This window comes from Oryctolagus cuniculus, chromosome 1, assembly GCF_964237555.1.
Source record: "Oryctolagus cuniculus chromosome 1, mOryCun1.1, whole genome shotgun sequence".
Classification (NCBI taxonomy): domain Eukaryota; kingdom Metazoa; phylum Chordata; class Mammalia; order Lagomorpha; family Leporidae; genus Oryctolagus; species Oryctolagus cuniculus.
Genome location: NC_091432.1, coordinates 130,159,457 through 130,180,207, shown reverse-complemented (window position 1 = coordinate 130,180,207; position 20,751 = coordinate 130,159,457). Strand labels below are relative to the sequence as shown.

General features: G+C 39.5%; 1 long non-coding RNA gene and 1 pseudogene across 1 annotated transcript; one reads left to right on the top strand and one right to left on the bottom strand.

Annotated features, from left to right (window-relative positions):
• Nucleotides 1-3,878: 3,878 nt before the first annotated feature.
• LOC127488069 (NIF3-like protein 1 pseudogene) lies at nucleotides 3,879-5,433 on the top strand (annotated as a pseudogene).
• A 10,964-nt stretch (nucleotides 5,434-16,397) lies between these two features.
• On the bottom strand, nucleotides 16,398-18,156 carry LOC138843743 (uncharacterized). The gene is made up of 3 exons (XR_011378691.1): nucleotides 18,019-18,156; nucleotides 16,643-16,694; nucleotides 16,398-16,535 (listed from the first exon to the last, which is right to left on the bottom strand). It is a non-coding gene; the product is annotated as an uncharacterized lncRNA (long non-coding RNA).
• Nucleotides 18,157-20,751: the final 2,595 nt, after the last annotated feature.

Here is a 20,751-nt window from a genome sequence, read left to right as displayed (position 1 = left end):
TTTTCCCCACATACTGGCAAGCATTTGTTGATTGTTGATTTCTGTATGAGAGCCACTCTAACAGGGGTGAGGTAAAACCTCATGTGGCTGTGATTTGTATTTCCCTGGTGACTAGTGATATCAAGCATTTTTTACTTGCTTGTGGTTTTTAAAATTTTTTCTTTTGATAAGTGCCTGTAGAGCAGCTCACACTGATTGCCCAGAGAACCAGCTGTACCCTGTGCCCTCTTATGCAGTCACAGAGTTTCCACAGTCTCAGCACACAAGGTTCCCACTGTCAATGGGTGCAGAGGATTTGCTCCACCTTGCTAGACTCTCATTCACAGAGAGGCAGAGACATTCCCAGAGCCTTGACAGTTTGAGCACTGGAGCCTGTGACATGTTGAGAGATTGGGGGGACCTCAGTAATATGTGGGTGCACAGACTCTAGTCAATTTGCCCAGCCATGCTCAAAGTCAGTGGGAAACATGGAGTTTTCCTTCTGTTAGAATCTCTGGATCACACACATGCACAATAGCCACCAACCAAATGCTTCCTTCCCCCTACCAGTTGCAAGTTGCATGCATTCAAGTTGCTGCCACTGGTACTGTTAGAAGATGGCGTCTTGTCTCAGCCAGGTGCAGGGCACATGCACAAGAGCTTCTGCATCTGCTGTTTATGTCCAAAATGGTGCCCACCTTCTCCAAACTGATTGTTGGGCACCATTGCTTAGTGATTGTAGTGAGAGAAACATGCCCCCTTAGTTTTTTACTGGGTCAGTGGGTACACTTTCCCCCTCAGAGCTCCAGGCCAGACTCACTTCAAAGTCTCCCTCTGTCTATATTACCAGTGGTAGGGGTTGCTGCAGTCTGATCTCACCTCACTCTCCAAAGCTGGTGCTTTCTCCTCCTCTTGGCTGCTGGCATCATGTTGTGTCTGTGTTCATGCTGCATGTCTGCATCTTCCACACTGATCCATGGTGTTTCTCTCCTGTAGAAATTCCACCACAGTTTTCTCTAACTCTTCCCCAACAATGTACTTCCAACATTTTTTGAAACTAGTTACCTCTAGTATATACCCTTCCCTATTCCACCATCTTGGAATCCTCCAACATGCATGCTTTTATGGAATTTTAGGAATATAAAATCCAGAGATACTCTATTGAAAAATGCTAACATGAAATCCCATGGGTACCCCTGTATTAAGAAGAACAGAGTTAATATCATTGAATTATTTGTCCATTGTTCAGTTGTTGGTGACACATGATCTTCCTTTGGAATTCTGTAATTTATTTGGATAAGAATTCTTAAAATTATGTTATCTTTACTAACTGTAATTTTTTACAAAATCAGTAGCAAATGAATGTCTTCATGAAACTAAGTTGTGTTTAATTTTTACCAATTAATACATTGTGAGTGCCCTTTCAGGAATGTCTTTCCAGCCTGTAATCATGGGTAAAACACTACTCTTGCAGAGGGAGGTTTATTGTTTTTGTTCTTCCAGCTTATATATCTGTTATTCTGTATACATTTCTATCATAATCTTGTTTTGCACAGTAGAATGTCGGTACAATCCTGACCAGTTCCCCCAATACCACCTTCTTTCACTTTCTCTTCCAGATATAGTTCTATTGACTTCTACATGTTTACATGTTTCTCAGACCAGAGAAATTAATATATCTCAGTAACTTGCTTACTTTATCATTCCTCAGCACATTTTACATTATGCTTTAGGACCTTTATGAAAATTTGTTAATTAAAATGGAAAGGCAACCACAACATTCATCTTTAGAGAATGCACATGAACAAGATAAAGTTGGCATGGTTATAAGACAATATAGCCATGTAAGCTGAGAGCAAATTAGTATCTTGTCTTTCTCCCATCCATGTTCTAACCAGGCCTGACCCATCTTAGTTCTCAAGATCAGATGAGATTGGGGGTGGGAGGTTCAGGGTTGTATGGCTTTAGACAGTCTCTTGTCTTTCTGATGCTATAGCAAAAAGATATATTTGTTACATTTCAAATTAAAAATTAAGATGAAATTTGCTAAATACTTATGAGACGTATTCTGAAACAGAACCTTTATGAGTCATAAAGATGATGTTGTGCATAATGTTTTAGTTCAAGGCTGGAAATAAACTCTCAATATGCTGCAGAGCCAAGAATTACCTAATGTTAAAACATAAACAGGGGCCAGTGCCATGGCTTAGTTGGTTAATCCTCCACCTGTGTGCCAGTATCTCATATGGGCACTAGAACCCATATGGGTTCTAGTCCTGGTTTCTCCTCTTCCAGTCCAGCTTTCTGCTGTGGCCCAGGAAGGCAGTGGAGGATGGCCCAGGTGCTTGGGCCCCTGCACCTGCATGGAAGACCAGGAGTAAGCACCTGGCTCCTGGCTTCAGATCAGCACAGTGCCATCCATAGCTGCCATTTGGGGGCTGAACCAATAGAAGGAAGCCTTCTCTCTCTCACTGTCTAACTCTATCTGTCAAATTAAAAAAAAAAAAACATAAACAGGTTATTTAGGTTATTTTGCAATTGCTAAAACAGTGTGATCTTTGATAGCTTTTTGGAGCCTGTACTTATATAGATAAGACCAGAAGTGTGTGGAGGACAGAATCTATTGTGTGGCCTTAAATAATTCTCCATGCATTTCTCTCAGTCTATTAATGTAGGTTGCACAGACACTTTTTAATGTTATATTTTCAGGGAAATCATTCTATTATACATTTGAACTTTTACCTACTCAAATTAGTCTTAATTGAAGCCCTGAAACACTTACCAGTAACATAAATTATAGTCAGAGCCAAAGGCTATTCCCTAATCATTGCATTAATTGAATCTTTTGTCATGTCTAAAAAATATTTTTACCTTCAAGAGAAAGGGAGCTAGGTAGAATGAGACATATAGGTAGAGAGAACACTTTTTTGCATCAATTCATTCCTCCACACCCACAGCAGCCAGACCTGAGCCATGAGTGAATACAAGAGCCAGAAATGTAGTCCCAGTCTCTCACAGGTGTGGTAGAAGCCTAATTAATTGATTCTGGAAGTCACATCCAGGTACTGTAAAGTAGAACTAGGGTATCTTAATAGGCATCATAGGCCAGCACCGCAGCTCACTAGGCTAATCCTCAGCCTGTGGCACCAGTACTCCAGGTTCTAGTCCTGGTTGGGGTGCCGGTTCTGTCCCGGTTGCTCCTCTTGCAGTCCAGCTCTCTGCTGTAGCTCAGGAAGGCAGTGGAGGATGGTTCAAATGCTTGGGCCCCTGCACCCATGTGGGAGACCAGGAGGAAGCACCTGGCTCCTGGTTTCAGATTGGCACAGTGTGACGACTCTAGTGGCCATTTGCGGGTGAACCAATGGGAGGAAAACCTTTCTCTCTATCTCTCTCTCCTACGGTCTAACTCTGCCTGTCCAAAAAAAAAAAAATAGGCATCATAACCACTACACTAAATGCATAATGCCCATTCAAATATTTTTCTTTGTCGTATTTGAAAGTACTCTACATGATTTTCCCCTGGTAATTCCTCTCTGTTTCTATCAGAACTCCACTGATGGTTTCTTGTATTTTCCTCCTGAAACCATTTGCATTCTCCTTAACATTACCCATCTAGTTATTCCCTCTAATCTCCCATTCTTTCCAATCTCTGATTCTGCCTGATTTTGCCATCTGTAATCAGACACTTCTCTTTCCAGTATGAACGTCTTCCATGACCTTTAGACTATAGTTTCTTCTCCATCTTGAATGCTTCTTGGTAGCTGTTCAAATAATATGTCACACTTGATTAATCTCAAATGAAACCTGCAGCATTCATTCTTTTTTATTTGTATATGGTAGTAGTACAAGCCAGCCATGAGTTAAATCAACATAATGGGATTTTTGTTGGACTACTCATTTTCTATCAGGTCTAATTTCAGATCTTTCTGTTTCTTTGTCTTTACATTTGTAATCTTGTTTTTTCATTACTTGATTTTATTTTTACACTAGGTGGACAGAAAGCAATCCTCCTTAATAAAGTTGACAATTAGCTTCACTCAGAACATTTTTGGCAATGCACGTTAAAAAATTCATCTTACAAATTGTTCTGCAATCCAAATATACAACAACTTGAAAAATGATATTTAGAAAACAAAAGCCAATGTAAAAAGACAGATTAAAGGCTATGGAGATGTACCTGGACTCAAATTGAGTTTTGCCCAATTGCTGTATGTTGTCATCTTGCTTACGCCTGGTCCCCATGACAGTCTGGTTTATCCAATCTCTGAACTGCAATTCTTCCTATTCCTTTATGGGTCTGAAGACTCTCATTTCCTCCTTGAATGACTTTGCACCCCTGTCTTCTGCTGAGAGTTGGGACAATGTTGGATTGCTGGTGGAACCAAGCCCACCACAAACTATAAATGCACTCTTCCTGACCAATGACTTGACTGAGCAGGTGATGGAGGAGGCTCTGCATAAGAAGGCAGATCTCATCTTTTCCTACCTTCCACCTATCTTCCTACACATAAAGCCTATTACCTGGATGTCCTGAGAGGAGCACCTGGTGTTCCGGGCTTTGGAGAACAGAGTTGGCATCTACTCTCTTCACACAGCCTATGATGCTGCACCCCAGGGATTGAAAAACTGGCTTTCCAAAGGTCTTGGAGCCTGCACATCCAGGTATATATATCCTTCCAAAGCTATCCTATAGAGGGAACCACTGAGTACAATTCAACATTAAGCATACCCAAGATATGAACAAAGTTGTGTCTGCAGTGAGAGAAGCTGAAGGTGTTCCTGTTACTTCTTTTTCTGCTAGGATTGATGAGGAGAAAAATAAGGATCAGCCTGAATTGTACTGAGAAGACTTTGATGCAGGTGGTGGCTCAGCTCTCTTAAAATGGATAACTTTACCAGAGAACTGAAATTCTGTCACTGCAGAAGCCTTTGCCCTACATACTGGAATGGGTGGATCATGCACCCTGGATGAATCTGTTGCCCTGGCAACCATAATTGAGCAAATCAAAAGAAACCTCAAACTAACTCATATTCAATTAGCTCTTGGGGTAGGAAGGACCTTAGCATCATGAGTCAAAGCTGTGGCCCTGTGTGCTGGTTCTGGGAGCAATGTCCTGCAGGGTGTGGAAGCAGACCTGTACCTCACAGGAGGGATGTTCCATCATGATGGTCTGGATGCTACTTCCCAAGGAATAAATGCCATCCTCTGTGAACACAGTAACAGTGAATGAGGCTTTCTTTCTGACCTTTGTGATATGCTGGGTGGGTGCCCACTTGGAGAATCAGATTAATATTATCCTGTCAGAAGCAGATAGGGATCTTCTTTGTGTGGTATAAGGCATACAGAAACATCAAGGTGATACAACCTACAGATTGCATCTCCACTCCTGTGGATGTGTAACATGAGTCAGTGGATTCGATATATCTTTCTAGAAGAGTATCTTAAGATGTATGAGGATGCTTCAAAAAGTTCATGGAAATGTTTATTTTGAGAAAACTCCATAGATTTAAAAAATTCACAAAATAAAAACTTTTAACTCCATTTTCTGCAAACCTTTTGAACAGCCCGTATATTATCTTTCTAGTTTATCTGATTCAACAAATGTTTTCTAGTTCATAATGAAATAACTGAACTACTATAATGAAGAGCAAATATTAAGAAAGATCAACTAAAATCAGTTTACTAAAGTTTCTGGGGAAGTAACCAAGTAATTCTTTCCTTAGTTTAATTATAGTTGGGATATGTTAACCTAGATATCTCTGCCATTGGTTAGTTTCAAAATGTCCTTTAAAAACTTGGAATTAAACACCTATTTTTAGGCAGTAGCCAGTTTGGGATGATATGGTCTGTCTCTGTGTCCATGTTCTGTAGATCCACCTAAACTTCAGTCTTTCACCTCAGTTTTAGAATCAACATGAGATTTATTAGGAGGAATTTTTTTTTAAATATGATTGCTATTCATGTTACTATGTCTTTATTGCTTTTCATTTTATAAAAGTAAACCAAATTATAACATTAGTCCAAGCCCTAATCCTTACCTGGCCCTAGCCCTAGCCTTGGTCCTAGCCCTAGCCTAAACCTAATCCTAGATCTAAACCAATTCTGAAGTCTAATACTAAGTCTATCCTTAGACAAAGCATTAACCCTAAATTTGGCCCTCATCTTAACCATAACCTTACCTTAACTCTATACTTATCCAAAATCCTAATTGTATCCCAACATGGTGTTTTAACCCAATCTAAACTCTAACACTAGCACGAATCCCATCCCTATCTTTAGCCTTAATAACTCAAGCTTTAACCTTAATCCTAATCTGAGCCCCAACTCTAACCCTAACACTAATACCAAAACTTAAACTTAACCCTGCCTTAACCCTAACCCTAACCCTGGCCTAAAACCTATCCATAGTCCTAACTTTAACTATCACACTAGCTCTAACCATAGTCCTAACTCTGGCTCTAACTCTAAAATTTACCATAGAACTAAATATAACCCTAATCTTAAACTAATTTTAAATCTCACCCCAACACTAGTCCTACCTTTCTGCTTAGGCCTAACCCTAAAACAAACTAGCCTTCAGTGTGAACTTGACCATAGTCCCGATGCTAACTTTAATGCTATATCTAACACTAGCCTTAAACTAACCATCATGCTAACCAAAGACTAAGCCTCATCCTAGTGATGATGACCCTAACTTCAACTATAACTGTATATTATATATAACGACAGCTCTCTCTATATATTATATATATAGATATATAACCACATATAACCATATATATTTATAACTATATATATAAAATATATATATTATATATGTAAAATGTTTATAAAACCACAGCTCTAACTCTATTCCTAGCCCTACACCTAAACTTATCCCTAATCCTAGCTCTATCCCTAGGCCTAACAATAGCCTTCACCCTATCTATAACTCTAATCACAAATCTAATGTAAATATAACCCTAGTCCTAGACCTAATCCTTATTCTAACCCTAAAGCTAAACATAACTCTATGTGTAGCCCTAACCCTAAACCTAGCCCTAACCATAACCATAACCATGGCTTTTAATCTAACCTAGACCTAAGCCTAAACTTAACAGAACCCTAATCCTAAAACTAGCCCCAACTCTTGCTATAAACCTAATACTAACACTGACACTAAATGTAAACCTAGCTCTAAATCTTACCCTAACCACAACCCTAACAATAGCCTTAATAATAATGCTCATTCTAAACCTTAACACCAATCCTAGCTCTCATCCTAGTCCTGATAATAACCCTAACACTCATCCTATATCTAGCCCTACACTTACTTCTAACCCTAAATGGCAGAATTTGCATTCACATGAACTGTCAGGGTTTATATACACTTGAGTAACTGAAATGCTCAGAGAAACAGAGAGCCCAAGCCCTTTTGTGTTTGAATGGTGCCATCATTAGTCACCAATTCTGAAAATATCCCATTTTCAAGCAAATTTTTGTTAAACTTCTAGGTGTCACTGTGGTGATACATGTGGAAGGCTTGTGGCTTAGTTTGAGAAAAAACCGCAACTTGGCAAAAAAAATTCAGAAAACATCAGTCAGTTATTGAAGTCTAATAGAGGCTTTATGAGTAACCGCCATGGATTGGTCCTTCTGTCCTAGTGTAAAATTTGTAAAAGGAGGAAAACAGACAAAATGCTGAAAATGTACCATTTGACACATATTAAGTGGAAAAATCAAATATAGAAGGCAGATCAAATGAATTTTTATTGTCTACAAATAAAAAATGAGCTGAATGCCACAGTGGCTGTGCTTTATGATGAAAGATAATACCTGAGTAGTACTTGTGAAAATAAACTGCACCCTCTCAGGAAGGCCTGGAAAAGTGATGTTCACAGTCAAGCATTTAGATGTAATGGCTAAAACACTGCACAGAAAAAGAAAACCTTGGATTTGATCCCAAGTCCAGCTCTAGATAACTCTTCAAACCACAAAAGAGAAAACAGGCATTTTGCATTTTTCCCCATCAGAATAGCAGCAAAATATGCAGTCATGGGAGCAGGGAGGAAGGGGAGGACTGAGAAACAGCGAGCAAACCTAAATCTGTTTGTGATTTAATGGTGCTGTGACTTTGCACCTGTTCTCAAAACTGTCTATTTTAAAATAAGTTTATCTTTTTATCTTCTTGTGGTGCATTGGCTTTGGGAAGTGGGTTGGCATGGGGACACAGGAAGTCACCTGGACCATTGGCCACCTTGTGGGCTGCCTTAGATGCTGGAACTGAAGGCATCAAGATCAGCAATGGTGTCCAGCTCTGAGATTAGACCCGAGAACTCTGGGGCTGCCTGAGGTATCTCAGCTTCCAAGCAGGTCCTGGAGGCTGGGGGTGCCTCATCTTGCCAGGCTCTGCCAGATTTCCCCAGGTGCCAAAGTCTGTGCTGCAGGATAGGGTGCTGATGCCTCCCTGGCCCTTTTAGCTTCTTAGGGGATACACCCTATATCTTTATTTTTATAAGAAAGCTTTTATTTAATAAATATAAATTTCATAGGTACAACTGTTGAAATATAGCAATTCTTCCTCCCATACCCACCCTCCCAACCCCAGGTTGTCCCACCTCCTACTGCCTTTCCCATCCTTCTTTGATGGCCCCTTCTTTCTACTGGGATCACACTCACAGAGATCCTTCATGTAGATAATTTTTTTTGCCACAGTGTCTTGGCTTTCCATGCCTGAAATGCTCTCATTGGGTTTTCAGCAGCTGTATGTTTTTAAGAATTATAATTCTCGGGGCCAGCGCTGTGGCACAGTGGGTTAATACCCTAGCCTGAAGCGTCAGCATCCCATATGGGTGCCAATTCAGGTCTCAGCTGCTCCACTTCCAATACAGCTCTCTGCTGTCGCCTGGGAAAGCAGCAGAAGATGACCCAAGTCCTTGGGCCCCCACACCCATTGGGAGACCAGAGGAAGCTCCTGGCTCCTGGCTTCAGATCAGCACAGCTCCAGCTGCAGCGGCTCTCTGGGGAGTGAACGAGTGGACAGAAGACCTTTCTCTGTGTTTCTCCTTCTCACTGTAACTCTAACTCAAAATAAAGAAAATGTTTTAAAAAAAAGAATTATAATTCTCTATACCAAGCTGCAAGTAAAGCTAGAACAAGCCTGTGACAACATCTGAGAACTTTTGTACTATGAGGTTCCTGAGTTAAAGGGATTTAAGTAAATAGATGTGGTTGATTTCCAATGAATCATTATTTACAAAAAGAGATGTAATGGGCCTAGAGGAACTACTAATGCAGTGAATCTTCCTTTTCAGAATATCTTGCATGCATGTTACTACCCATTTTATGGATACCAATGTGTGCCATACCACATTTTTCAAGTGGAAATTCAAATAAAACTTTCAAATCTTTAATTACAAAATAAGGTTTCTTTCTGCTTTTTTATTTTATTTTTAAGTAACTCAAAATTTAAATATGATTAAGAAATTTTATATTTGACTAGGGTAGAATTACCAAGTTGTTAAGTTTTTCAAACATTTTATGCTATCTATAAACCTAATCAAGATGATAAATAGTATACATAACACATATTTGGGAATTTTGAAGAAGTCATTTTATTCTTTAGCTTTAGATGTGTATCATTTAGTACCTTGATCTGCCTTTTACTGCTGTATATTCACTTCATAGTTTAAAAGCTTTGAAGTATTGCCAATATAATTTGTAACCATTATTTAAGGATTAGAAAACACAGATAAAGTAAAATTAGATTGTGTATGATTACGTCACTCAACAATGATGACTGTGAAAGGCTGCCTTTACGATTTGTCTCAAATATCCTTTTCCTTTACTCCTTAACTCATTCCAGTAATTTCCACTCCCCTGACCATTCAAAATTTGTTCTCTCCAGGTTGACAGTGATTTTTATAAAATTAGAGATCATTTCTTCAATGTCATTTAATGTAACCTGTCAGTAGTATTGTTCTCAACACAACACTCTTCTCCAAAATAGCTTCCTCATTTTTCTTCTAAAATACTTGCATCCAAGGAGTGATTTTAGCTCATTTGTCAAATTTTAGTTGGTTGTCAATGTGTGTTTTCCTTTCTGGGGTTTCTATTCTGTCCCATTTGTTTACATGTCTATTTTTGTTCCAGTACTAAGCTGTTTTGATTACAGCAGACCTCTATTATGTCTTGGAATCTTGTATTCTGATGCCTGCAGCTTCATTTCTACTTAAGATTCAGTAATTGGGATCTTCTTTCTTTTCTTATGAAATTTGAAATCAGTTTTATCTACAATTGTGAAGAATGTCCTTGGACATTTTGATGATATTACTTTCTCTGTTCTCTGAATATGAGAGATTTTTCCCATTTTTATGTCCTTCGGTTTTTTTTTGATAGGCAAAATGGACAGTGAGAGAGAGAGAGAGAGACAGAGAGAAAGGTCTTGCTTTTGCCATTGGTTCACCCTCCAATGGCCACCATGGCCAGCGCGCTGTGGCCAGCGCACCACACTGATCTGATGGCAGGAGCCAGGTACTTCTCCTGGTCTCCCATGGGGTGCAGGGCCCAAGCACTTGGGCCATCCTCCACCGCACTCCCTTGCCACAGCAGACAGCTGGCCTGGAAGAGGGGCAAACAGGACAGAATCCAGCACCCCAACCGGGACTAGAACCTGGTGTGCCGGCGCCGCAAGGCAGAGGATTAGCTTAGTGAGCCGTGGTGCTGCCCTTGTCCTTTGTTTCTTTAATTAAGGTTTTGTAATTTTCATTGTAGAGATCTTTCACATTCTTGATTAAATTTATCCCAAGGGTCTTTTTTTTTCTTTTTAGCTATTGTAAATGGGCCTAATCTTACAGTTCTTTCTCAGGCAGAGAATTGTTCATGTATAAGAATGACACTGGTTTGTGTGTGTTGATCTTACATCCTGCAAATTTTCTTAATTCACTTATGAGATCTAATAGTCTCTTAGTGGAGTCTTTTGGTTCCTGTATACAAAGGACTATATTATCTGCAAAAAGGGATAATTGGAATTCCTCCTTTCCAATTTGTATCACTTTTTTTTTTGCCTAATGCCTGACTAAAACTTCCAGAAATATACTGAAAAAATAATAATGAAAATGGTCATCTTTGGTTCCAGACTTAGTGAAATCCTTCACAGCTTTTCCTCATTCAATATGATGCTGCCTGTGGTTTAGTCATATATTGCTTTGATTGTGTCAATGTATGCTTCTTCTATCCCAAATGTTAAGGGTTTTTATCATGAAAGGATGTCATTTTATCAAATGGTTCTCTGCATCTATCAGAAAATCAAATGGTTTTATCTTTCATTTTATTGATTTTAAAAACATATTTATTTATTTGCATATGTTGAACTACCACTGAATCCCTTGAATAAATTCTACTTTGGGTCTTATTGATGTATTATTGATGGTTTTATTGATGTATTTCCTACCATTTTGTTGAGGATTTTGAAGCTATGTCCATTATGGATATTGGTGTATAGTTCTTATTTATTGCATCTCTGTGCTTTTGTAATTGAGCTAATTTTTGCCTCAAAGAATAGATTTGGGTTGATTTTATCCCTTTCAATTGTTTTGAATAATTTAAGAATGGGGGTCAGTTCTTCCTTCAAAGTTTGATAAAATTCAGCTGCTTCTGGGCTGGCTATGGGGCATAAAATGTCAAGCTTCCACCTGCAGTTTCTGCATCCCATATGGGTGCTGGTTCAAGCCTCAGCTGCTCCACTTCCAATCCACCTTTGTTGTAATGCACCTTGGGTCCCGGTGCCCATGTGAGAGACCCAGAAGGAGCTCTATGCTCCTGGATTTGACCTGGGCCAGCCTTGACCATTGAAGCCATTTGGGGAGAGAACTGGCAGACTGAAAATCTCTGTCTCTCTTCCTCTCCCTCCCTGTGTCTCTCTCTTTTAAATAAATAAGTATTTTAGAAATGAATTCTATCTCTTCTATAAATGATGTTTGGAAAGCTGGATTTCCACTGCTGTAGTTCCAAATCAAACCTATATCTTACTCCCTATACAAGAATCAACTCACAATGGATCAAGGATCTAAACCTAATATCTGAAACCGTCACATTACTGATGAACAACATAAGGGAAAGGCTATTGGCCTAGGCAGTGAATTCTTGAATAAGATAGCAGAAGCACAAGTAATAAAACACCAATAGACTAATGTGATTACATCAATCTAAGAAATTGTTTCACAAAAAAGAAAATTAACAAAGTGAAGAGGTAATCAAAACAATGAGAGAAAATATTTGAAAACTATGTATCCAATAAAGGATTAATATCAAGAATATATAAGGAGTTCCAGAAACTCAACAACAAAATAATCCAGTTAAAAATGTACCAAGGGCAGGAACAAGCATTTTCAAAGGATGAAATAAAAAAGGCCAACATGGGGCCAGCACTGTGGCATAGTAGGTACAGCTACCGCCTGCAGTACCAGTATTCCATATGGGTGCTGGTTCAAGTCCCAGCTGCTCCACTTCTGATCCAGCTCTCTGCTATGGCCCAGGAAAGAGTAGAAATGGCCCAAATCCTTGGGCCCCTGCACCCATGTGGGAGACCCAGAAGAAGCTCCTGGCTCCTTGCTCCGTACTGGGTTAGCTCCAGCCATTGCAGCCATGTGGGGGGTGAACCAGTGGGTGGAAGCCCCCCCCTTCTCTCTGTGTGTAACTCTGACTTTGAAATAAATAAATAAATCTTAAAAAAAAAGCCAACAGACAGATGAAAAAACTCCAGGATCACTGCCATCAAGGAAATGCAAATAAGAATTACAGTGTGTGTCCCCTCACCCCAGTAAGAATGGTCATCATCCAAAATCAGTAATGGAAAATGCTGGGCATTATCACTCATACATATTCTGAAATAAGCATTAAAACTGTCACTCACCTAGTTTTTCTATTGCTTTTCTAGTGTATCCACCATAGCCTATTTCTTTTGTTTTTTGTTTTTTTCTCATCTCCTCCTTTTTAAACAGAAGTGCTGTAGAGCTCAGTCTTTTATATTCTTTCTAATGACTTTTACAACCTTGTTTGTACTAATGGTTTCCAAATGTGTATCTCCAGCCAAGGAACCCTTCCTTAATTTTAGATTGGCATATCACACTGCCTACTTGAGACCTCTCTTTGATTATCTATTGTGTACTTAAATCCCAACATGTCCAAAATATTACTAATGTTATTCTTTCTCATACCTGTCCCTTAGGTAGTCTTCCCTACTTGAGTTAATGGCAACTTCTGCAATTGCTGTGCTGAGATCCACAGTGAATTTTTTTTTTTTTTTTTTTTGGCCAGGCAGAGTAGACAGAGAGAGAGAGAGACAGAGAGAGAGAGAGTTATAGACAGTGAGAGAGACAGAGAGAAAGGTCTTCCTTCTGTTGGTTCACCCCCCAAATGGCCACGACGGCTGGCACACTGCATCTGGTACACCGCACTGATCTGAAACCAGGAGCCAGGTCCTTCCTCCTGGTCTCTTATGCGGGAACAGGGCCCAAGCACTTGGGCCATCCTCCACTGCCTTCCCAGGCCACAGCAGAGAGATGGACTGGAAGAGGAGCAACCGGGACAGAATCCAGTGCCCTGACTGGGACTAGAACCCGGGGTGCTGGTGCCGCAGGTAGAGGATTAGCCTATTGAGCCACGGCGCCAGCCCATCTTTTCTTCTTCCTTTCAACTTCACTACTTTTATTTCTTTTTATTTCTAGAATCTTCACTACTAATTTGAATAAAAGTAGTGAAAACAAATTACTATCTTGTTCCTGATATTAATGGTAAACTATTTTAATTTTTCTCATTAAATATGTTTTGGAGTTTCATCATATATATTCTTTATCATATTGATGGAGTCTTCTTGTATTTTCACTTTCCTGAGAATTTTTAAGTCAGGAAACAATGTTAAGTTTTTCAAACACCCCATCCACTGAAGAGGTATAGGGACGCCCCCCCCCCCCCCCCCCGCCATGCACACTGAGATAAACTAGGAAAGCTGCCTCAGGCCTCAGCAACAACAAAACAGTGATACAAAATCAGGCAGACCACAGCTCACTAGGCTAATCCTCCACCTGTGGTGCGGGCACCCCTGGTTCTAGTCCGTGTTGCTCCTTTTCCAGTCCAGCTCTGTGCTGTGGCCCAGGAAGGCAGGGGAGGATGCCCAAGTGCTTGGGCCCTGCACCTGCATGGGAGACCAGGAGGAAGCACCTGGTTCCTGGCTTTGGATTAGAGCAGTGTACTGGCCATAGTGGTCATGGGGGGGGGGGTGAACCAATGGAAGGAAGTACTTTCTCTCTGTCTCTCTCTCTCACTGTCTAACTCTGCCTGTCCAAAAAAAAAAAAATCAGGCAGACTTTATCTTTTCTTTTTAAATATTTTATTTATTTATTTGACAGGTAGAGTTACAGATAGAGAAAGAAAGACAGAGAGAAAGATCTTCCATCTGCTGGTCACTCCCCAAATGGCCAGAGCTGGGCCAATCCAAAGCCAGGAGCTTCAAACCAAGTCCCCAACATAGGTGCAGGGGCCCAAGGACTTGGACCATCTTCCACTGCTTTCCCAGGCCAAAGGAGAGAGCTGGATCAGAAGTGCAGCAGCAGGGACTCCAACTGGAGCCCATCTGGGATTATGGCACTGTAGAGGCTTAGGCCACTACACCACAGTGCCAGGTCCCAGACTTTATCTTGAAACTTAACTTTACTCTGACTGAAGTTATCCCATCTCACAAATATTCATCTGCATGTTCAACCTTGAGCTCTATCAGGGCAGTATGATTTGGAGAACACATGTCCCTGTGCAGCTCCTGGCTTTCAGAAATAAAAGACTCCATAATTTGGCCCTGAGACTTCAGCACTTATTAATATTTCTGAAATTAATAAGCTCTGTGGGTTCTTGCCATGAATTCAGAGACAAATTCTGAATACTGGCTCAAATAGACCAGATGATAAGCTAAGTTTTTAAGCTTTTATTCAGTGAGAAAAATGCATAGGAGAGTGAGGGCTCTATCTAAAGGAGAAAGTCTGGAAATTAAGTAGGGGCCATACCAAGCAGGGAGCAGGCCAAGAGCTGTGGACTTGTCCTGTGAGGCCCACACCATCGGGGAGAGTGAGGCAATGGTGTTCTTCCACAGGAAGCACTGGGGACAAGCTTCAGTGAACATGTCCACCTTTATTAGTGACCATGTACACTTTTAAAGGGCAGGCAGAAGGGGTGTAACTAATTCAGGGCAACACTAACTCTATAAGATAGAACCAACGCTGGCACCAATATGCATCTCCAATCAGCTTGAAGGTCTCATAGCTAGCGTAGCTTTCCAGGTGGGCCTGGTCCACCCCCAGCAGAAGTTTGCCTAATTGGCAGAAGGTAGGGGTGGGAGGAAATGTGCCTGAGGCTCCCACCTCCCACCATCAGTCAGGCTAGCCACATGGGCTAGGCAGGAAGTCTCACAGGATCATCCACATCTCCCTCCTTTGTTTTAGGGCAAGTGTGACTCTGCTTAGCATTGCACAGCAACAAATCGCAGCCCACAATAAGCTTTAAATTAAATTGAAGAATGCCTACCATGGGGATTAAGAGCAGGGAGGAAAAGAAGGGCAAAGGGAAAAAGGCCAGGCCCACCATGTTTCAGGCCTTTGTAATTGGCAGGCAGGTGCACAGGTATGGGAAAGCAGGGGCATGAGATCACACAGGGGGCATGGGGAAAATGTGATGAATGTGTAGCCTTCCAGCTCTCAAACCTAATGATATAGACTGCCTACATCATTCCCCTTCAGTGACTCCATTCCCTTAATCCAAGGGATATTCAAGGGTGTAAAATCATCACATCTTCTATAGCTGCTTCCTGTTTATAAGGGATGAAGTGCAGGCCTTGCCTGTCCTGGGTCTGGAAGTCTCTGCCTATCTCACCTAAAAATTCTCTTTGTGAACTGGAGCATTCTTGGTCACCACCAATGTCTGTGTCCCCTGCATGGTCAGTTTCTCCCAGAAGTTGTTGAGTTCTGAAACATATAAGTTTGTTAATTAGTACGAGCAAAAATGGACCATGACCAATTGTAAGTGGAGCGCCCCTTCAAGATGAAAAAACCACATCCTACAGACTCCCAGATAGTGGGTGGTGATACATTATAAACCCATTTAGCTTGAGTATAGAGAATTATAATAGAAGAACACATTAGGAACTTTATTATTAATAACAGAGAGAAGCAAAGAGGCAGGTACATCATGCCTGCCTTCAGATGCAACACTTGATGTGAGGAAAGCAAAGGCTTTATTTATCTTTTTGCTGAAGATCTCTGGCTTACAGGAATAATCAGGCATGTCTTTTGAGTACACCTGTGAGGACTTGAGAGGTAGACATTTAATCCTAATTTTACTGAGGTAGTCATGTTCAGTAGCACCTAGTAAGGTCCCTTCCATTTAAGCTGTAATCGATCTGAAGAGGATCTTTCTATGAATGGCTTCTTCAGGGAAAGGTGCTAAAGTTGGTTTCTAGAGGGTCAGCTTTCAGACTGGGTCCAGGGTTTGGCATTTCAGGCTGGTATCCACACAGGCCGCAAAGTGGTCTCTGGAAAGCACAAGCAAAACCTTTGCCCATCATTATGAGGGGATCAGGCCCCTTCCATTGTTGGGTGGTCAGGTCCCTCCATCAAACCAGAGGCAATTGGGTTGCACCTATGAGAGGTCTCCAGTGTCTCACTGCTGGTGGCTCTCCAGGGGGTGAGACCTGTGAGAAATTTAAGGTGAAAGCAGCAAAGGAGCAAAGTTAACACACTCACAGTGAGGGTACCATACTCTCCCGTCTGTTTTTTAAGCATAGTCTTAAGGTCTTGCATGGGAATCCAGTGACTCCTATGGTTAATTTAACAATTCACTCTTTTGTGTGATGTCAGTGATCACTCAAGGCTCCTGAGATAAGCTGTCTAGGCTATGGAAGCCTTCTGAATCCACAAACTCCATCAATATTTAGAGAAGGACCTAAGCAAAGTGAAAGTTCTCCCTTTGAAGAGAGTACATCCTTCTTTGATGACTACTTCTTTCAACTGGGGTCTCACCCAGGGTGGCTCTCCATGTAGGCACACCTTTTTGCACAAGTGTCCTGAATTTCCATGCCTGAAATGCTCTTGTGGGCTTTTTAGCCAGACCAGAATGCCTTTAGGGATGACTCTGAGGTCACTGATTGTTACTTAGAGCAATTGCCATTCTATGAGTCTGTTGTATGGACTGCTTCCCATGTTGAAGCATTACTCCTCTTTAATTCTATTAATTCTATTGATATGACCACTTTAACAATTAGTGCCTTCTATATGACCAATTTAAAACTTAATGCAATCAAATGCAGTCACTTTTAAACTTGATCATATATAATTATATTAAAACTTTTGATGTCACTTTCATCATCTAGCCCAAGGGGATTTGGGATCCCATGGTGAGTAAATCCAGCTGTGAAATTATGATTTAAGCTTTCATTTTGGCTATGTTGTTACACAGAATATGTTAGTCACTCCTTTCATAAGATCTAAAAATCAAACTACATCTTGAGGAATCCCTCAGGACAGAGTCAGTGTCCCGTCTTAAAGAGAATAGAGAAATGTGGGAACAAGTCAGGCTTGCCAGAATACACACTGACAATGCCAAATGGAATCTTAGCAAGTGGTTTTAACCATTAAATAATAGCTTATAAAATATTTACTGGAAGGTCCAATGCCTTCTATAAATTTTAAGAATACATGTATTTAAATATATCTTAAATATCTAACACGGTGTGGCTTGTTTAAACAGCAAACAAAAACATAAAACATTTTTAGTTTCTTTCTATCAACAAATTTAAAACATCTGATAGATTCAGGTCACATGAATCTTCAATTAATTTTAGCTATTAAATTTATAGCAATCTTTCCTTGATAAACCAATTAAGACAGAGCTCAAAATAAATTTTCCCATGTAGACATACAACATGAACACACACATAACACAACATACAAGATAGAACAATAAAGCAGTTTTAGTAATAGTTTTCTAAAATCTTTAGCTGTTGTTTTATTACCAACCAATTAAAATTACTTTCTGTTCTTGGTGAACTTGATTAACCATGCTTTCTTCCAGTTGGAACCTGTAGTGCGTTATTGACTTCATCTGTTTACAGAACAATTCAAAACTACTGAATACAATAGAAGTGGCTGGGAAAAGTCCATCAGAACCTATAGGAGGGCAGCTAAACACAGAACCAACAATGTTTTAGTTTAATGAGCAGCAAATCTGATATACAAAACTGTGGATGAGAAAAGACTTTAGCCATGTTTCAAATGATAAACTTATTAACCAAGAGGTATTTGCTTACTTCACACAGTATTTTCAAAAGCACCTATAGGATTTTACAAAACATTTCATTCTTTTAGGCCTCTGGGCCTTTCTCATTAAGATAACCATCATGTCTAGTAACACGAGATCATTAGACTTTTTAACTTTCAGACATTTGTATCAGTGGCATTTTATATTATCAAAACTTAAAATTTAGCACGACTTCACATTTTAACAGTACCTTTAATACAACCCAAGTTGCCTGATTGATTAGCTGGTGTCTCTTGAAGATGAGAGACATAGATCCTTTGACATTTCCAGGGACCCAACTGGAAATATCAAAGTCCAAATTCTTTGGAACTTTGATTTTTTTGAATGCCTGTCAAAGATGACAAGAAGGCTTAAAATATCTGGCTTAACATCATGACAAAGTATAGACCAGATTTGATCAAATCATAACTCCTTTAAAACTCAGTTGTTTTAAACAATTAGAACTTAAGAGGCATGAAGAGAACTAAATAAATTACTTTAAAATAACACAAAATCTGTCTCTTTGGTTGTTCAGAAGTCAGAAATAAAAACTTAAATTTAAGACCTGGTGCATTGAATCAAATCCCATAATTTGGAACAGTTTTAAGAGTCAGAACTAAGGAAGAAAGAATAGCACCCTCATGGGAGACCAGGAGGAAGTACCTGGCTCCTGGCTTCAGATCAGCACAGTGCACTAGCTGCAGCATGCCAGCCATAGTGGCCATTTGGGGGGTGAACCAATGGAAGGAAGACTTTTCTCTCTGTCTGTCTCTCTCTCTCACTGACTAACTCTGCCTGTCAAAAAAAAAAAAAAAAAAAAGAAAGAAAAGAAGTCAACAAATGACAAAACTGATGAGGATGTGGAAAAAAAGTTACCCTGGCCCACGGTTGGTGGGAATGTAACTGGTGCAAGCCACTATGAAAGACCATATGGAGACATCTTACAAATCTGATTATAGACCTACCATATGATCCAGCCATCCCACTTCTTGGAATTTACCCAAACCAAAAGAACTTAGCATATGTAAGAGTTATCTATAACCCCATGTTCATTGCAGCACAATGCATAATAGCTGAGATCTGGGAACAATCCAGATATCAATCAATTGTTGACTTGATAAAAAAATTATGGTATATACACACTATGGCATACTACTCAGTTATACAAAAAGAAAAAGAAACCCTTTCTTTTGCAACAAGATAGATGCAACTGAAAACCATTATACTTAGTGAAATAAACCAGTCCCCAAAAGACAGATATCATATATTTTCCCTGATCTGAGGTAGCTAATAGAGTACCTAAAAGGTAATGTATTGGAGTTAGATACACATTTTGAGATTTGATGATTGTTTACAGCCCTTGTCTCTTCCATTGAGAAACAGTGATATTTTTTAATTTATTTTTTTTCTTCATACTATTTGCTGACTTGTTGAACTCTTACTTAGTGTAGGTTAACTATACAATCATTAAGTAAACTGAAAACAGATTTTGTAAAATTTAAGTGGGAATGTGAGAGGGAAGAGGAGAAAGGGTTGGAGTGTGTGTGGGAGGGAGGGTATCAGGAGAAGTGTCACTTACATTCATTAATCTGTATATATGAAATATATAAAACTTATATTACTTAACATTTTAAAAAGAAGTAAATATTTAAAATTCAAAAAAATAATACCAATAACCAGGAGAATTTTAAAGGTGTTTATGTATATAACATGTGTGTGTGTAATTTATGACATTACAATGTAAATGTACATATATATAATTTTTAATATAAATGTATATAGAGCAACATTTTTAAATTTTTATAATGTATTTATAATCAGAAAAGAATAGCTCAGATTTCTGTAATAATTCACTTTCTGATCATTACAAGAGTGAAGAGTGAGCCACCAAATTGTAGCTCATAATCTATTTCTCTGTGTCTCCAAGGCTACCAACCTCTAAAATTAAATAAACATACATAATTCTGAGATAAAAATAACATTAAGATCCCACTATTTTCCCACATAATTTTCAGGAAATATACTAGTATCTAGACACACAGTGGCAAATTTACATATGTTTAAAATATATGTATATTATATATGTTCCATATATTCATATATATATATATTACATTGAGGAGAAAGAATTATTACCCTTGGCTAAAATGGCCCTGAGACACTGTGTACCTGACAGTTTCCAGGGCAACTTACAGAATGTTGGGGGTGATGATGATCTTACAATAAAAGTGAAATCACCATGGCCACAGACTCACAGAGCTAGGATTGGCCTAGACTAAAATATTTGTGCAAAAGAGTGACTCCAGTGAATTTAAAAATTTTCATAATTAAAGGTTAATTTCAAGTTCCATGAATGTTTGTAAGGCTAAGAATGAAATCTCCTGCTAATGAGTGATGGAACTGGCCCTAAATTGTTCTCATATACTGTGAAAATAAAATTTGGACATCTTCCA